General features: G+C 39.6%; 1 protein-coding gene across 6 annotated transcripts in view; it reads right to left on the minus strand.

The window, feature by feature from the left end:
* FMRFaR (FMRFamide Receptor) overlaps positions 1-21,074 on the minus strand; it is a 199,689-nt gene that overhangs the window by 75,709 nt on the left and 102,906 nt on the right. For 3 of the 6 annotated variants that reach the window (XM_022077553.2, XM_022077538.2, XM_022077545.2), the window contains exon 3: positions 9,561-9,628. The exons of the other annotated variants lie outside the window; for them this stretch is intronic. The gene's annotated coding sequence lies outside the window, so the exon portion shown is untranslated. The remainder of the gene's footprint in view (positions 1-9,560; positions 9,629-21,074) is intronic. 6 annotated transcript variants of the gene reach the window in all.

Here is a 21,074-nt window from a genome sequence, read left to right on the forward strand (position 1 = left end):
GGTGATGGATGAATTTAATACCTGAGATAAGTGTACGGGTTTTTATACGCGCAGTCTTGAAACCTTCCGATCGCACCTCGTTCATTCTCAAACGGTTTTATGTGTGAGTACTGAAAACGGCAGGATAATTATCAATGCGAGTACAAGTTACAGTACTATTTGGGTGTCCACCCTAAGAGCTCGTAATCACACATCGCAGGCAAACAGTATCTGAAGTATGCCCACTATGTTTGCGGATTGTTGACAAACACGCCCCACTGACCAGACAGTCCAAAACATTATGTTGTGTGGGTGGAACTTGCGCTGTCCCTATGTCTGTTTAATGGAAGGAGGCGGCGAATGAAAAGTCGATGACGGTCGACTAGGCACTTTCTCGAACAAGGAAAGAGGTACAGTAAAAATCACTTGGATCATTTGAAAGTAGAAGGAGCTGACGTCATAAATGTTGTCAGAATGACACGACACCAACCGATTTTAAAGCGTTGTTACAAATGGTTTGTCGCACAATATCAAGCTACAATGTATTCTCGCGTGTCCACATTCCGAGCATTTCGCTTGGTGGCAGTTCAAGATAGACTCATGACGTGTTTAGAACACGTCCATATTTAAAAACGTTGTGTCTTGCTTTCAGTTTTCAGACAGAATGAAACTCAGACGAAATTTGTTCGCAAACTTAGTAGGATTTTAGGTTTTCACGGAAGGGCGTCCGAAGATGGCTGTCTTCTTGGAAGTAGCGTCGTGTAGTCTGGTACAAGTTTACCAACGACCTTGGAAACGTTGGTAAACTTCTACCAGACTACACGGCGCTATAACCCAGAAGACAGCCATCTTGCCTGAAAATAATTTGCCTTCACTGTTTTTAGGTATGTGCGACAGAGTCACTGCAAGGACAGGATGGAGAAAATTACACTATGAGGTGCGTCATAAAACATACTCATTATCGAATATTAATGAGGTGGAGGATAAAGCTTGGGTCATTTACATGTCGATGGGAACATAACATTCAAGTGGTTCTTGATGAAGCAGTGTGATTTCGATTAGATTCAGTTGGCTAAAAATACAGTTTAGTGTCGGGACATGTGAAAACGGTAATGATTTTTGAATTAGATAAAAGGTGGGGAATTTCTTGATCATACGAGCGATAATCAAGCGCTCAACAAGAGCTCTGCTCCCAAGGGTTAGTCAAGATTACAAATAGAATGCCCAAAGCAAGCTTTAGAGTACACATAATTTAGGAAAAGAAATCAAATTCACAGAATTACAGATCTACATTTCGTGCATCCGGGAGGTGCTTGACATTCACAAAGACTGAACGGTAGTTACACAAGTTGCAGCTTCATTAGCGACACAAAAGACGGCTAGTGACCTAAAAGCGAGCGTCCAGCAGCAGATCCTAGCTTTATACAAAGACCACTAGGACATCACATGGCGCCAACGAGACCGTTCATTATTAAAGAAAGTGAACCGTGAGATAGAAGCTTTAATGTGGTTTTCAGCACCACCATCATCAATTATGCTCAAAGGCCTGTTCCTGAATTCTCTTGGTGACTTTGCTTACGGCCTTTTCTTCAGGCGCCAAAAATCTCTTCATCCGTAGGATTTGAGGTTTTCACGGTGGTGAATTTGAAGACAGACACCTTCATCTCTTTATCCGTTTTGTTCCAATGCTTGCTTTTTCAATATTTTTACATTATGTAAATGTATAGTGGCCAAAAGTAGTCTTCACTTTCGCTGATGTAATTTAATGTATTAAACGTTTTTCTTACGTCTGTATCCTGTTCGTAATGTAATCCTTAATATTCAGCAAAGTGAATATGAATCTCATTTCTGCTGTTTCCGGACTATTGTTGTCCCTTTTATTAAAATACCCACGTGTCTTCACCATAAGAAACTAGTTCTTTCTACGACATTATGTATTTTAATTTTAATTTTGATAACATGTTCACCAAAACTTTTATCAAGCAATGTACTTAGCTGTTAGATCGCCACGCTTCATTTCCTCTGTGGTGTAAGTAAAATATCCTACACTTTCAGATATATTTTACAACATGAAGGCAGACCTCCATTATGTGTGTAAATTCATATTATGAATGTGAACAGTATATGTACATCGGCGCCGTTACTGAAAAACATGACACAAATTGATATTTTTCGTTCTAGGCCTTTGGTTTCAAACAGAATTCCACATTTTCTTTTCCCTCTAATTCAACATTAGTCCTACACATAATTCATTTTGAACACAGCAATGAACTTTGATGTTATATAAAAGCGGGGAGAAGTCTCTTATAAGGTGGATAACCATTAGATTCTCACGGAGGACTATGTTCCATGGAGTTATTTAGAAACAGGTGTAAAGTTGGCGGTACATAATGGTTTTCCTGCAAGAGAAAAAATAATATAAAGGCATTAACTGAATCCATTTCATCACAAAATGTTATTTATTACTCTGGGGAACTACGAGTAGACACATTCGCGACCAGAATAAGATGGATGTGTTCAAGATACAAGTTAAAATTTCCCTTCCTATGAGCTGTAACGCAATGTGTCAGCGGCTTCACAACATGACACGTCGTCTATTTGATACAAAAAATGGCACAAGGTCCATTAAATACGCCTTCTCTAGCTGGTGATTGAATCTGTCCTAGGGATATCCTCAATCTGAATAATGCATATGGTTCTTTACTGTAAAGGTTTGATGAAGGGGTGTGACAAACGTCACTCAATTTAACTGATGACAACAGAGCCATTAAATCCGTTGTTCATTTATTTATACCAAGACATTATCAATAATACTTAACTCTTTTCATCTAAATGCAGTTTTATTAAGTCACGAACCGACTTTTCGGTGTGGGCTGCACAGTTGAGATTCTCGCAAAACATGGCAGGAATATTTTAGTTTACAAGCGCTGCTGCCATTAGGCAGATTTTAGAAGCATTTTTAAACAATATGAAGGGACACAAGGGGAACAAGAAAGAAAGAATGAACGGACGCGATAGACAAAGGCACGAAATAAAAAAAAACCCGTCGAATTTCAACAGGCCTCTTCCAGTAGTTCTAGTATAATTTGTGTGCCTAAGGATTTCACCAAAATCGATCAAGATCAGTGCCTCAAACATGAGCCAGGATTGAGCCACTGCTCTTTCTGTTTGATCTCCATTAGTGCAATTCATAGCTATCACAAATAAACAAAGAAGAAAAAGAATGCAGGAGAGAAAAGAGTGAAATATTTTCACTTCCATGTTACACGGCGAATGGCAATTTATTTTGTTGGTTTTGCGGTGTCTATGCAAAGTGACTCGATCAGAGAACGACTCTTTACATAACCAGATATAATTCTTGCTCTACATTGCTTGCTTAAGCGGACGAAAATATTTTCTCTGTCTGCTGAGAGCTGTTGTATGAACATGTAGCCTGTGAAGGAGCATCAACAGAACTGCAGCTGCCGTCGAGCTATCAAGTTTAGTGCTTCCAGTTTACAACCGGGAATCAACACAGGCACGTGCAGAAGTGCAATAGAAAGAGTAAATTGTGGTGAAAGCGTCCAAGTAGAATTTATGAATCACTTTGTAAGCTTCCAAGGTCCCTAGCTGATTCCTTTATAAGTATTAAATATTAATTATCGTATAGACTAAAGGCAAACTGGAAAAATAAATCAATAGAAGAACTTCGTGTATTACACGAAGATATTAACAATGCAATCTAAAACTGATATATATTTTTGTAAAAAAGTAAATTAATATCACTACAAATCAGAAATTACACTGCAGGATGAATGTACTGTCGTATAAGATTAACCAGACATCTAAAAGCACTTGGAAAATGGGTAATAGATGTTGCATCTCAATATCTGATTCAGCGACGCTTGTCTGTCTGACCATCGATACGACGACGCAATTATCTAAATTCATGATGCTGATTTCTTGTTGAGAAGCTGACAGTCACTCAGATACTGCAGAATTCCTCCACCTGATACAAAGCTTTCAAGATAAACTACTATCCTTATAACAGCACATTCTAAAACTTGTTCTTAACCAGATTTATCCTGTTCACACTCTCGTACCACATTCTTAAGGCACATTTCAATGTTAGACCTATATTCCCTTCTACGCCTAGGTCTCCCAAGTGGCCTCTTTCCATCACATGTTCCCACTAAACGCATCGCTGATGCCCAATGTGTAATCTTAGATTTTATTTATTAATTCGAAATATTAACTTCGGCATTTTCTGGCAAACGCCAACAATCTCGCTTCTTACAATACTTTTGCATTCATTTTTTTATTCGTCAATCCTAGGATTGGTTGACACCCCATTACGGGGATATACTAGCGAAGAAACCACGGTGGTTTCGCCTTGCCTGCCGTGGCTAGTCTTAACCCACCAGACTGGAAGAGGAGGACGGACAAACATCCATGCCTTGAATGGGACTCGAACCCACGGTCGCAGCGGCCAGGCGCACGAGGACCATGCCTCAGACCGCGTGTTTGCACTCATATAATAAAGTAAAAGAGTACGCAAAGTTGTCCCACTATACGCCATGTAGGCGCTTGGGGGAGAGGTGGTATAGCTCCTACTCTTTCTTGACATTGGCACTAATTGGGGGTAAATGGTGAGCATCACGCCCCGGCCGCGCTTTATCCACGGGAAAGGACCCCGGTACCCATTAGATAAGAGACTGGGTGGGTCCCAGAACTGATCTGGACGCAGAGGCTAGAGGATATTTCTGCCCCCGCCGGGGATCTAACCCCGGTCGTCCAGTCACTATATTGACTGAGCTACGCCGGCTCATGCAGTTACATAATACCATTTATAAAATAAAATATTTTACATTTTAATTTTATATGAAATTTAAATACCGTGCAAGATATCAGAAGCAGGGCAGAAGTAAATATACATCGTGACACTATGGCAGAGCACAGGAGAGTAAAGAAGAAAGAGGTTCCAGTCAGTCACAAGACTTCTTTTCGGAATGTCTTTTGCGAGTCTCTAGTATTACTGCTTGCGCCTTCTGCAATTACATGTCGTTTGTTTTTTATAACAAGAGTTAACAATTTTAAAACCTTAAAAACCACCACGTTTCATAGTACGTTCCATCCTTCGATACGTAGCAATTGTAAAGGTTTTAAGACTTTGAAGACTTTTTAAAAGACAGGCGTTGGATAAAGTACAGAAAAAAGCAGTAATACGCACCTGAGTGCGCCAAGTGGAATATAGTATTTGAAAGGGTTTGTCGAGGAATTACAGAGTTCTGGGGAACCTTTTTATAAATTAAAACTCCAGTGCGATAGCTTTTGTGCGCAGACGCCATTCCTACTTATGTGTAATCAAGTAAAACGATCGAGTGGCCGAAATTCTCTATCTCGTGTCTCAGAGACGAAATACTAGCGGCACTGATGTTGGCTGTGAATGATGGTAGCTCTAATGTACCCTGTTCTGTAAGAAACCGCTCTTAATGGCTGAGACTACACGTAGTGTAGCATCCCATGCCCAGTAGAGTGTCATTGTATGTGGCGACGTGTTCGATTGAGATGCCGCGACTACTGCAGTAATAAATTGAGTTTTCAGTTTACATTAAAGTACGCCATACATCAAGAATGTTTAGAAGGACGAGGCACTTAGCACACACAACTTCGTTCTGAAAACCTGAAGGAAAGAGTAAAACTGGGAGAAATCGACATAAATAAAAAAGTAATGTTGAGATCGGACTGAAAGGGGAGGGAGTAAGCGTGTGGATTGAATTCATCGGGCTCAGGATAGAATCCTGCGGCGAGCTGTTGTGAACAACGTGATAAAACCTCCGGTTCCATAAAAGACGCGGAAAGTCTTGAGTAACTGAAAGACCTTAAGTTCCTTAGGACGTCACTATACTGAGTTAGAGGCAAGAAAAATGCCAACGTTTAGAATTGTAACTAGTGTTGAACTTGGAAAGGTAAAAGAATTTGCGTTTCCTTGCCTAAAGCTGCAGGCAGGAAAAAACGCTCTGTGCAACAGGCCTCTTCATGTTTGTGCTCCGTTTTTTTGAATGTTTTGAGGGTCTAATGACGCAGTATGCAGAACACAGCTCTGCGTTATGATTTTTCATTATTTTTTAACGACTAAACATGTAGCCTTAAAAGCCAGTAATTCATGTTTCAAACAACGGTTTACGGTTGTTAATAGAACTGTCCTAAACAGATTCTTACACACCACATCTCCGGCACACTGAAGCAGACTTAAATGATACGCATTACGAATAGTTTAACTTTCCCTGTGCTCTGGCTTATTAAATTTAGAATTCGAACTTTCCTGCTTTTAGAGATTAGATGTAAAAAGCTAATGTAAGTTTATATAAAATTTACATAATGAAATTATTATACTAAATTTTAAAATATTAATACAATGAAGATTTCTGTCTTCTGAGTTGTTGCTCTGTGTAGTCTGGTCGATGTTTCAGAGGTCATACTGCCTCCGTCATCAGGGCGATGATACGTTGGTTAACATCGACCAGACTACACAGCGCAACAACCCAGAAGACAGAAATCTTCATACTCATCGCCCTGATGATGGAGGCAGTATGACCTCTGAAACGTTGGTTAACATCTACCAGACTACACAGCGCAACAACCCAGAAGACAGAAATCTTCATACTCACCACTGTGAAAACCTCAAATCTTACATATTTATACCAATCCATGAACATCTGCAATGATTTTCAGCAATCGTAGGATGTACTGAATCCGACAATCAGCATGAAATGAACCCGCACTTTTTACACGCTCGAGTAAGGCAAAGCAGTGCCCACATCCTGCGACGCCCAAGCCTCAGTCACTGAACCGCAAAGTGGGCAGTGCTGTAGTGTTTTGAAAGCAAATCGTAGTCCCTGAAGTACGCCTCACATTGCATGAAGGCTGAATTGCTAAATACATCACAAAGTGGGGCGTGATGCCCAACATTCGCTCTTTGATGGACTTCTTCTCCTTTACGACTGCAGCACATTTACCTTTATGGCATTTCGTCCAGTCGATCTCTTGTTCATTAACCTATTCACGGACAATTACATAGTGTTCTGATTAAGTACAGAAGGCTTTCAGGCGATTAACTGAGCGTTTAAGATAATTGGCGTTGCATTAACTACAGGTCTACTGGCAATTTACTAGCTTGGAATTCCTTTGTTCCTATTTTAATCAAAGAACATTAACTTCACAAATAAAGAATGCTCAGGAAGGATTTTAAATAATTTTTGTGGCACTAAATCTCCCTATTTTGGACACCTTATACATTCCTTCAATAAAATGAAAATATATATTAGTTTGTCCGTTAAGCTGTACTTTGAAACAGGATGCTGAGAAGAATATCTTACCTAAGAGAGGGAAAGTTACGTAAATTGCATACTGAGGAGCTTCGTAATTTGTACCCATCAAACCGAAAGTCGCCATCGAGTGGTTATCATTCCTGCTTCGTATTCCGCAGTTCCTCGGCTCAAATTTCGGTCAGGAGACGGCCTATCCCTATTGAGGATTTTTTGTGGTTTTCCTCAGACCATCCATAAACTGCCGGAACACAATATCTTGAATTAGGTTACGACCACTTCCTTATAAATGTGTGAAATATATATACTTGTTTATATTGTACCGAAACCTTCAACATGGCGGATAAGCACTGATAAGAAAAGCTTGGAGGTATTTTTACTGCATTGTATCCAGGGGTGTAGAAAATACGATATCAATGTTAACAGAAGAATGTTTTAAATTAGAGTAAAGGAATAGAAAACCTAAATTATTTTATATATATCATACACAAAACAATAACATGAAAATTGTAAAGTGTTACTAGCTCCAACTGAACGAAAATGTACAATTGTTATTAAATTCATAACTCTTTGAAAATAAGATTTAAAATATTAAAATGCTTGACAACCTAATTACCATGTTATTATCTTACTATTTACATGTTTTTATGAACAAGGGGATTACCTTGATATTAGACGTCAAACATGCTATACGAACAATTCGTTTAATCGGTTACACTAGTAAGCAACACAACACTGGGAAAGGAGAATATGAAGGTTTATGTAAACAAACTGTCGTAATAAAGAAGCACTTCCATTACTTCAGTACAGTCTGATTTAGCCAGGAGAAGAGCGGGCGCTGCATCTAGCCGTTACTAAAGAGGAGTATGACGACAACTTGACGTCATGAGTCTGTGCATTACTTAAAATAGAAACAAACTGTCTGAAGTAGTTTTCCTTCCCGATCGTTGAAACGTGCTTTCTTCTGCTGTTAACGAGCACCGGAAATTTGGACACAGAGTCTTGCTCGGTCCGTCACTGCATTAATTGCCTGCACGGTTTTCCAAGCTGAAGCCGGATGGAAAGAGACGAGACGCCTTTGTGTTTCAGCTTTCGTTTGTGTTGCGCTACGTAGTCAGTTCAACAAGCAAATTAAAATAGTTCTTGAGTTTGTAGACGAATGGATATTGAGATAACAGGCACTTAACAATATGGGTTAAGTGACTAAAGAGATAATCTATTTTGAGAAGCTAATAGTCGTCCAGTTGTCATAAAATTTCCCGCCTATATGAAAGCCGAAATTTCATCGTATTAAAATAACACGTCGCTAGACCATACCCTGAAAAAGGTTAATGTCATTTATATAATCATAACCTATTTCTTTAGGATTTATTTTAATATTATCCATACATCTGCGCCTATGTGTTTAACTTGGTCGCTCCACTTTCGATTTACGATTACAGTTTTGGACGAAACGATGTACTATTTAAAACTAAACCCAATAACAATTACTTATTGCGATACAAAAGATAATCAGAAGCACACGCTTCCCCCTGTGACATTGAGTTAAGATCATCCTGGCTGCTAGGACGCTACTCACACCAACTGCGCAAGAGCTGTGCAGCTGTGGACATGACGTGTTCGCGGGCAGAACATCTGTTCACTCTCAAACAATACCTCACACCGTTCATGAAGCATTTAGCAATGTGTATCCTCACAAAGAACGACCGAATTACGAACGACACTATGAAGACGTATGGGAGAGTGGTGATATAGCTCCACTCATTCTTAAACTTGGGTCAGCCAATCGGCTAGTTTATCCCTGGGGAAAAGAGGCCTTGGTACATATGAAATAGGAGGCTGAATGGGTCCAAAACGCTGGTCTCAAAGAGGTGGCAAGAAAGAAGAGTCTTCACCTGATAAAAGTCAATCCCCCCTTCTCCAGCCTACATTCTGGAGACTGCACTGACTGCGCTACGCCAGCTCTAAACCGCAACACAATGGCTGTAACAAATGTGGAGGAGAAGTAGCAGATAATAAAGGCTCTGAGAACATCCAACAAGTGTGACCACTCAAAAGTAACATTGGCCTGCATTCCTACAAAGCGACAACAATAACCAGGCCTCATCCACATCCGACCGAACACAAGAAGAGTTAACTAATCCCATCGTAGAAGCGGGTGGTATGTAGCTAGACCCGTACAGAGGACAAAACCCTGCATATGAGCATATGTAAAAATAAACACAATGCGTGGAAGATCGCAGACAGAAGTGGGAGTAAAGGCGTCCGACTAACCTGTTTCAGCTAACCGACTCCAATGTTATCAGTCATCAGCCACGTTCGTTGATACGAAAAATTACCACCTGAAAAGTAGAAATAATTACCGTAAATGCATTACAGATATATCGATGAATTTCAATGACAGTAAAGAAGCAAATCTCTTGATTAGACTGCATATAAAACCAAAATTAGCAATGCACAATATTTCAAATTCATTAATGAAAATTCCGTTAAATTATAAGTAAGATTAATTATAAATCTGTGCTTGTATATCTGTTTACCGCTGTACTGAATTCAGCACAAAATAAATTTCGCTTTTGAAATGCCGTTATAGCAAGCACCAAAATCGAACCAGAATTGTACTACTAACACTTCAGAGGAAAGAAATTACTCTGTGTTAAGAACAGTTTTATTAAGTATTATTTAAGTCATAACACGGATAGTAATTATTATAACTTTACAATATAATGGAGGAAGCGCTAGTGTTCCGTCCGATATTTTCTACAGATAAACTGTGCTGAAATAACTAAACTGAGTGTTTATTACGACAGAATTATGAACATATATTCGCGTAGAAATAATAATAATAACAAAAGTGCCCCAACTGGGTTTGCTTCACACCCGCGAGAAAAATTTTCTTTCATGGTAAACTTTCCGGATATCCGAGTCTTTCGCGTAGCATCGGACAACTAATTCAAAGCACAGTCTCCAAATTGTGGCAGGAGTGTTATGGACACTCTTTTTTTAAAAACGTGATATTTCAAGTTCTGACGGCGGCGAGTATGAAGATAACTGTCTTCCTGACTATCGTCCTGATGATGGAGGCGGCAAGCACCTCTAAAACGTCGGCAAACGTCTGCCAGACTATACTTTGCAACATCCCACAAGACAAGAGATTCTCTTCCTGCTAACAATCATTAAAGTGCGTGAAAACAACGTAAATTCATGGTCTCAGAGTTAGGAAGATCTAGAATGGGACGTACTACACCAAAGAGTCATTGTGATCAGGTCCGGATGGAAATAATTCCACTTTTTCTGTTCATCGTTATTGCTATTAATACTCGGCAGGAAACTGTGTTTAACGCCGTGCTATGGCGGCAACGTCTCCGACATACCAGTTGTGCATGTGGTCTAATAATCAGTTTGCAGGATGAAGTTAGGTGGCAACATTTGCTAATGGAAACGTAAAAAGCTTTATTAATCAACAAGAAAATGTGACTTAACAGCCAATAAGGAGCTTATTTTGCATGACAAAAATTAAACCATTGCCGTTTAATCTTTGAGGCAGTATGACCTCTGAAACGTTGGTTAACATCGACCAGACTACACAGCGCAACAACCCAGAAGACAGAAATCTTCATACTCATCGCCCTGATGACGGAGGCAGTATGACCTCTGAAACGTTGGTAAACATCGACCAGACTACACAGCGCAACAACCCAGAAGACAGAAATCTTCATACTCTTCGCCCTGATTACGGAGGCAGTATGAACTCTGAAACGTTGGTAAACATCGATCATACTACACAGTGCAACAATCCAGAAGACAGAAATCTTCATACTCATCGCCCTGATGACGGAGGCAGTATGACCTCTGAAACGTTGGTAAACATCGACCAGACTACACAGCGCAACAACCCAGAAGACAGAAATCTTCATACTCATCGCCCTGATGACGGAGGCAGTATGACCTCTGAAACGTTGGTAAACATCGATCAGACTACACAGCGCAACAACCCAGAAGACGGAAATCTTCATACTCATCGCCCTGATGACGGAGGCAGTATGACCTCAGAAACGTTGGTTAACATCGACCAGACTACACAGCGCAACAACCCAGAAGACGGAAATCTTCATACTCATCGCCCTGATGACGGAGGCAGTATGACCTCTGAAACGTTGGTAAACATCGACCAGACTACACAGCGCAACAACCCAGAAGACAGAAATCTTCATACTCATCGCCCTGATGACGGAGGCAGTATGACCTCTGAAACGTTGGTAAACATCGACCAGACTACACAGCGCAACAACCCAGAAGACAGAAATCTTCATACTCATCGCCCTGATGACGGAGGCAGTATGACCTCTGAAACGTTGGTAAACATCGATCATACTACACAGTGCAACAATCCAGAAGACAGAAATCTTCATACTCATCGCCCTGATGACGGAGGCAGTATGACCTCTGAAACGTTGGTAAACATCGACCAGACTACACAGCGCAACAACCCAGAAGACAGAAATCTTCATACTCATCGCCCTGATGACGGAGGCAGTATGACCTCAGAAACGTTGGTTAACATCGACCAGACTACACAGCGCAACAACCCAGAAGACGGAAATCTTCATACTCATCGCCCTGATGATGGAGGCAGTATGACCTCTGAAATGATGGTAAACATCGACCAGACTACACAGCGCAACAACCCAGAAGACAGAATCTTCATACTCATCGCCCTGATGACAAAGGCAGTATGACCTCCGAAACGTTGGTTAACATCGACCAGACTACACAGCGCAACATCCCAGAAGACAGAAATCTTCAATATATATTCTGATTAGAATGAGAGATACCGAAAGTTAACATTCTTTGCTCTGGCGTTTCTTGAAGTAAATTGCACCAAAGTTATTAAATTACTCACAGTGACATGAAAATATAGTATAATATATAAAATTTTAAAACATAAATTAGAAAATCGTGTTTGTGCTCACTCGTTTAACAAAAAACATCTTAGATTAAATATAAACTCATTAATCACAAACTCGTGGGTTCAAAAGCATGTAACTTAGATGGAACAGCACGCAACTGGGTTATGCAATAAAAGTGCTGATCGAAAGAAAATTTGTGGGGTTCATACACCAGACGCCTCAGTTCTGCATGTACAGTGTGTCGCGTAAATACGCTCCGATGTGTCTCCATTTCAATTTATCTTTAGGCTACAGTCAGACCCGCGGCTTTGAAGGAAGACGTGAAGAAAGAAACGCAGGCGACGTGTAACGTGTAGGCCTATATACGAGCCTAATCGGGCCATTAAGGCATCAAGCACTGAAGCAAACAACATAGTTGTAGGCGGATCAACGTTATACCAGTATTGATCCGCGCTCTGGGGTAGAAAATACAGACCGGCAGAATGGGGCTCCTAGAAGCAAACTTGGCACTCAGCAGGAAATTCAACACTGGGCCTGAGGTAGACCACAGAGTACAGGAAAGCTCCACAACAGTTTTCACTTACATTCGCTAGTCCCAAGAGCTGTAATAATATTTCTCTTACTGTCTACAGTTTTAACAAGTCGTACTCACTCCAGTAGTCTCTATTTAATCTCGTCATTGTCAGAACCAAAATTCAAAGCAATTGCAGGTATTAGTGATTCAATTCAACCTATATATTTTATTTAATTATCGTTTATTTTCTTATTATACAATTATATATATTTAATACTTACATAAACTCGTACACTTTTAGTATTAATATTTATAAAATAATTTTTAATTCATTGGTACATTTGAATTTATTCTTTCATTTCATTTTAATTGTAATTTACTTATTACCCGTTTTAATTATTTTCTTGTTGTTCCGTTTATCTTATGCTTCTGATGGCTACATTGAATGGTTCAGACCGCTGAAACACAAGCGATCACAGGCAGCAGAGTAGAAGTATGATTGCGATTTTCTGTGTTGAGTAGCCGTGTGTAGTTCTTTCAGTTATCTGATCCTCCGTCCAAGGAGTCCTAAGAAATTTTCTTACAGGTACACAGTTTCGGGATTCAATTCGTGACAGAATAACATGTTCATCCGCTGTCTGGTAAACTGGGCCTATTCTCGTTACACAATCTAACGACGGATGCACTGAAAACAGGGACATTAAACTAGATCGTCTAATTAATGAGCGAACATTTTATCAAAACTCCTATTTATATTAAAATTCCCGGATTTCTTCAGACTAGTAAATCTTATTAATAGATAAAATAAAATGATGCGCTCTAAAGATATTAATCTGGTCTTCACGTTCACTCCATTTAGCGGCCGCGATGTGCATATATGATTGAACAGAGACTCCATTACTTCTAGCTAATTACTTATCGATTTGTCCTCCGAAACCTTCAGCTGAAACACGTGAGACGGAGAATCCAGCTCTCCAACAGCTTCTCGGCTTTACTCTGAGGAAAGTCCCTTTTCATATTTCCATTCGCGTTATCACTTATAAGTTAATTGGGTTGCAAGACTAAAGAATATACGACGCCTAACTTTCGATTCCTCGGATCGAGATTATTTTTCAGTTCGATCTTCATTAAATTGGATTTCGTCCTGTGGCACAAAAGTGACAGCTCTATTCATGATACAGTTTCCTCTTTTATTTAGATGAAGAATTTTTCTATACTAATGAAGCATCTTGAGCGACTTTTTTATGCATCATTACAAAGAATCTATTCCAATTCGCAGATTCGAAATGTAAACTTTTTTAGTCTTAGTAACAACAAAGAATCACTTTTATAACAGCTGTACAAACGCGATCCGGAATAACAAATTGCATATCTAACATGGGTCTGCAGTGGCCGCGCGTTGTGAGGCGTGGGCCTTGTGCCGCTTGGTCGCTGGGACCGTGGGTTCGAATCCCACTCAAGCCATGGATGTTTGTTCGCGTCTTTCTGTGTCATGCTGTCCTGTGTACGGGTAGAGGCCTTGCGACGGGCCGATCCCTCGTCCAAGGAGTCCTACCGAATGTCTTTAGATCAAGCCAACGAAAATTTGAGACCCGCAGTGCTCAGGCACTTGAAGAACGGGTCGTTCCCAGTATCCCCAGTATATCTAGCATTGTGGCAGGAGAATCTCGTCATCCGCTTCTCACTCTCACAACCCATAACATTCAAAATTCTGAATGTATTTCTTGTATCGCCTTCCAAGTACAGGCCTATCGTTGTCCCACTGATTTCACTATCTTAACAATATATGGTTACTCTTAATTAAATAACATTTTTATTAACTGCTCTATTACGTAATTCTTCCCAGATCCAAACATAACATAAAATATCGTGTTCATAAAATATTTATAAAAGCATCGAGAAAGAGGGCATTAAGTGAAGGACACGACTTACAAAATGTGGAATGACTGACCATTAAGTCCATTACATACATTAATACCAAAACTAACTTCGTCATACAACGATCCGACATGTCTGGCATGTCACACCTGTATGGCCGAGCAACTGGATAATACCTCTTTAAACATTTCAGATAATAAAGCCTTAATCACGTACAACACATATTTCAGCATCATCTCGTATCACTGTATCTGCAGTGTCCAAGAACAATGCTTGTAAACTCGCGTATTCATAAAAATAATTTATGTATTGGTTTCACTCTCTGTTTCTTTCTGTCACTGGCCAGATTGATAGAAGATCATAGCCTATTTTACTGTGAAAATTCGATATATGTTCATCGTTGTCTGATAACAGTTTAATTAATAAACCCATCAGTATGTCGACGCACAGCGATAAATAATACAACACTGGTCTACGGCAATGTAAATATGCATTCATAATATGCTCATAATAAATAATCAGTTGTATTACTTCAGTGACGTTTAAAATAAGAAAAGGTCGGACACAAACAGGAAATTTGCTAGTTTCTGATAAAGAACCCACGCTGCAGCTGCTCGGAGTCCATAGGTTGTGATCGGGAACCCGGTAATACCCAAGAAGAAAATCTACGCGAGGAAATAATTACTTTTTATCTCTGTTCTTATTTCATTTCAGCTACAACGAACGCACATGAAAACCAAAAGAGATACGGCTGTGGAATTTCAGCACTTGGTTTCCCTCTGCACTCAGCCATGTAAGTATCTCCAGTGTGATTATGAAGTATTTTTGTAATTACACTTCAGTGAATTTTATACCCATAATGAAGCATGCTGTCTGGCCGTCGCACTTCATTTTATGGTCGCTACGCACTAATTATCGATTTATTATTCCTTCAATCAATGACCTCATTACTCCTGCAGCCAATCGCTTGAATTGCAAGGCACGAGAATAAAGCCTACAATATTAATATTAGTTTTGAAGGTACTCGACAAGCAGACAGAGATAAACACATAAATATCATTCATTTGGTTTCGTGAATTAATTTTCTCTGTAAAAAGTATTCCTCTTTCGTGAAATCTAAAGTATAGTCATTTTTCTAAGACATATACGAAATAAAACCCGCAGGGTCTACTTAAACGGCTCTTAATTATTAGAAGAGCCAAAACTGTCTATGTTTTTATGGAACAGAAAGTTCATCAATTTAAACCGTTTAAGTTCCCTACTTTTTGTCTTTCAATGACAGAGTACAAATCCGTTCCGTCTTCAATAAACTCTTTGAGACATCTGCCAATATCTCTTGTTTCTGAGGACATTAATTGAGAGAAAGGCTTCCATAATATATCTTCCGGCATTCTATTAAGGTGTTCTGTTCATTTTTGTCTGTTTGAATGCACTTTGTCCCTCACAACAGGAAATATGTTTACGATTTCTCTTATACAATCAATCATTTTTATCATACGCAAACTTTGTCGACTTTATCCCGTGGTGCTTCAGAGCTCTATTTTTGTAGACTTTAGCCTGCCTTAGTCTCTTTTTATTGAAACCAAGATTTCGTTTCTATTATGTAGGGTACAGACTTCCAGTAGCATATAAAATCTAATTTATGTTCTTTTGCTTGCTTTATCTCTTGGCATCTTTTAAGTTTCGCACATTTATTACTCTTTATGCATTTGTACTTCTACATAATCTAATGATATATCACACCTGAGAAAATTAAAATGTGGCACTTTTTCTACGGTTTTGTTTTCAAGGACAATATTTGTTTGGGTATAATATTTTCACAGCTCTGTTAAGAAAATAAAACTGCATTTATTGCTTTAATCATATGTTCTACATGCATTGCGCATCTCATTATTGGCTTTAACAGTGTTAAACAATTTTAAAGCATCTAACTATATGCTTCTCTGCATGTCTCTATCATTTCATCCCACTGAAGTCAACATGTCTTCCTCAACAACGTTCTAAAACACTCAGATAGTTTTATTCCCTTCCAGGTCCACAGCTTTGCCCAACTATGCACATATGAAGTACATGGCGGTCCTTGGAATTTAGCTTTAAATCGTGCACCTGATCCTTCACTGTACAGAATTCAAACAGCGAGCAGCATGATGAGATTCACTACAGGAAAACCTCGCTACACGCTTGGGAGTTGTTCCTCGAAAGCAGAGCGTCCGGTAAATCTGCGTTGGACAAAAATTAATCTTGCATGGAATTAATGGAGATGCGGGAACGCGGTCGTGAAAAGTCAAGGTAAAGAAACAAACAATCATAAATATGACTAAACTGTGGAATATGATAAAATATTATCGAGAAGTAAAGCAGTGAAGAATTTTTTTAAAGGAAATATGGGCTTTAAAACAAAATATAAACGGAATTTTAGGCCAATTGCTGCTGTACACACTCCGCCGCGCAGGTAATCTATACTCTTTATTTCTCATCTAGTGTTACAACCTTGACCTAAAAGGAAGGGAGACGCATCGTGGAGAAAAGTGCATAATGATGAGCTTCACGGCCTGTACTCCTCACCTGATATTGTTAGGGTCATTAAATCGAGGATGATGAGGTGGGCAGGACATGCGGCACGAATGGGGAGGGGAGGGGTGTTTACAGGGTATTGGAAGGGAGAAGACTGGTAGGAAGACCTAGACTTAGATGGGAGTATAACGTTATGATGGACCTTAGGGAGATAGCAATCCGAAGAGTACGTCTGTTTGAAGGTCGAATCAGTTCTCCGCTCAGACAGACAGTACTCCCCACCGTTAGAATCTTAAAACTGACGCTCTAAATATACTTTTAAGCGCAGCCATAAATAAATATGTCTGATGCATTAAATGGGATGAACCTAAAACACAAGGGATAATTACAGACAGTAAATATACAACTAACAACAAAATTTACGACATGCAATGGGATAATAATGCAAAGCTCCTACTCTATGTCCAGCCATTACAGAATGCTTTCGGTGGTAACTGTAAATTACAAGGCGTGTTCAGTGGACAACTACAAACTGGAGAGAACAAGGCGACGTGTACGAACCAGTTAATAATACGAAACATGAGTAACAGTCACCAGTTCGGTGCAAACTGAACAGACATAACAGGTCTGAGTGCTGTTCTCATGCCAATTAAAGTGTCGCGTAATCAAATTACTGCAAAGTTTCCTCACGTGTTAGGGCTGTGTCGATTGCGGTCTTGTGGCTTGTGGCCCAGTGTAGTCTTGTGACAACCATGTTTCGGAGGCGGGTATCGCCTTCATCTTAACGCAGTAAATAAGAATGGACATCTTCAACGCCACGAGGACCTTTAATTTCAGATAGTTTTATGTCTGCCTAGATTGGTGGTCATTACCTTGTTTCAATGATTATAACACCAATCTGGCATAAGTATTATGAAAGCTGTAGGCCCATAATATATCTCATGACATTTCAAGTCATACGAGTGCTGCGCCAAAGCCTTTCTGTTGGTGTGAAGTGACCCGTGCATAACCGTTTTCGGCAGGGTAGTTTTTCGTGTACACTGAAGACAAGTCATCGAGTATTATTTTAAAAAGTGACAGGTGCATCTGTTTCAGTTGTTATTATTATTGATCTTGTTTCTTATTTACCTCACCAACTCTAATTACGTTGATAGAGGGCGCAAGAAAGCAGACAATTTCATTTTACCACGATTCGATCTGCGATTCTGTGCGTGTAAGACCAGTACACTACCAGTGAGCTATCGTGTTATGACGAATCGATAGAGATTGACTCATTATTACGTATAGCCTATTTCAGGGACTTTATAAAATTTCAATTTTCAGGCTAGTTAATTTTATCTTCAGAGTATAATTCAGTCTAAATACTTCCTCCCCCAAGTCCCGCGTGGTATTAAATTATAAAGCCAGACACGCTGTGTCATAGATCCTGAAGCTGAAATTACCACATTTTTCTATTTACACTTTTCAAATTGCTTTTTAATGACGCAGTGTAAAATATTCTAGAGCATCCTTGCTCGAACCAAACAACGTGACTTGGTTCGAAACACAATGGCAATATGTGTCATGCTTCGTAGCCATTATCTACACACCTCTTTCCAATATTATCGAACGAGCTAATACTGGGGCGGGAAAATGCATTACTACTTATAATGGGGTTTCTATTCAGACTGATACACAACGCTGACCCCCGTTAATACTGGGACAGATTATATATACTACTGCACTACGAACCTTGTTTCTAGAGTAAAGGTTTTGAAGCCTGTTCGGAGTTTTTCATGCTATGTAACTTGTGTAGATTCCGTAACATCGGAGTAATAACCGATCAGATTATTGTTTTGATAATAAATCTGTCTTATATTCGGTATTTTCTTTTTTGAGGCTTTAGTAAAGCACCGTTTGCCTTAGTATTCCTCACTCACTCCAGGGCAATACGAGGGTAGAACACTGAATGAATCAGCTGTCGCTCCTTCCCGAAGTATCATAACTGAATTCGATATACAACATATAACGTAATTAATGACAAGTAATTTACCTTGATTTCGTTATATCGAATTTATAGAATTCACACACTTTCCACAGTTACCGTCATTATTTTTATTTGTGTCGTCATTAATATTGTGAATAACGATTTCCGTGACCCACTTACTTGCATTCACTTCATAATTTTAAAATCCAAATTATCCAATATCTACTATCTTCAACCACATCCTGTCTTCACATAGAATTTATTCAGTATATGTTAATGCACATATTCTTATGTTCTCGGTCTTTCGAATGGCCACTTACCTTGAGGTTTTCTAATCGGAATTACTTAAAAAAGTATGTAAGATTTGAGGTTTTCACAGCGGTGAGTATGAAGATTTCTGTCTTCTGGGTTGTTGCGCTGTGTAGTCTGGTCGATGTTAACCAACGTTTCGGAGGCGATGACGCCCTGATAACGGAGGCAGTATGACCTCAGAAACGTTGGTTAACATCGACCAGACTACACAGCGCAACAACCCAGAAGACAGAAATCTTCATACTCATCACCCTGATGACGGAGGCAGTATGACCTCTGAAACGTTGGTTAACATCGACCAGACTACACAGCGCAACAACCCAGAAGACAGAAATCTTCATACTCATCGCCCTGATGACGGAGGCAGTATGACCTCTGAAACGTTGGTTAACATCGACCAGACTACACGGCGCAACAACCTAGAAGACAGAAATCTTCATACTCATCGCCCTGATGACGGAGGCAGTATGACCTCTGAAACGTTGGTTAACATCGACCAGACTACACGGCGCAACAACCTAGAAGACAGAAATCTTCATACTCATCACCCTGATGACGGAGGCAGAATGACCTCTGAAACGTTGGTTAACATCGACCAGACTACACAGCGCAACAACCCAGAAGACAGAAATCTTCATACTCACCGCCCTGATGATGGAGGCAGTATGACCTCTGAAACGTTGGTAAACATCGACCAGACCACACAGCGCAACAACCCAGAAGACAGAAATCTTCATACTCATCGCCCTGATAACGGAGGCAGTATGACCACTGAAACGTTGGTTAACATCGACCAGACTACACAGCGCAACAACCCAGAAGACGGAAATCTTCATACTCATCGCCCTGATGACGGAGGCAGTATGACCTCTGAAACGTTGGTTAACATCGACCAGACTACACAGCGCAACAACCCAGAAGACAGAAATCTTCATACTCATCGCCCTGATGACGGAGGCAGTATGACCACTGAAACGTTGGTTAACATCGACCAGACTACACAGCGCAACAACCCAGAAGACGGAAATCTTAAAAAAGTTTGTTTTCCCCCATTAAGTCACATGTCCAGCCAATCATAACTTCTCTGTTTTCACAGTTCCAACACTACCTCATAGAAGCCCTTAACACAAATTTCAGGATTCTATACACCTCCCATATTTCTTAAATGCTTACATATTTTAAGAACTGACTTTTCGGTTGCCAATGTCAAGCGGACCCCACGCTGGAAACATGATGCAGCTTATCAGGGTTTACAGTCATTTGTTACAGAGCAGCAAGCAATATCTGCTACAGTAATCAGATTGTCAGTGTGTTCAATGACGTTATAATCACTACGGAGATTCAAGCTATGGAATGACATAATCTGCATGTAGGAGTACAATGCGCATTCATTAAAAAAATATGGCTCTATAATTAATCAACTCATATAAATATAAATTTTTAAAGTCGAATTTACTATTCGTTTATGAATGGCTTAAACCAGAATATCATCACAGCAAATGGCACTGTAATATTGAATTTCACAGCAAAAAGTAGTTTTGAAAGCTGCTTTTAACTCAGACCTATGTAAAACAAAATTCGTTTAATATTCATTTCACTGAAATATCAAATGTACAGAACACAAATGTTGATAGTCCTATTACAATTTTAGGATTTTTAACGTTCCATAGCATATTGTAAAAATGAAATTACCT

Source organism: Zootermopsis nevadensis, unplaced genomic scaffold (genome assembly GCF_977971745.1).
Source record: "Zootermopsis nevadensis isolate Lab colony 2312 unplaced genomic scaffold, Znev_1.0 Znev_ptg000061l, whole genome shotgun sequence".
Lineage (NCBI taxonomy): Eukaryota > Metazoa > Arthropoda > Insecta > Blattodea > Termopsidae > Zootermopsis > Zootermopsis nevadensis.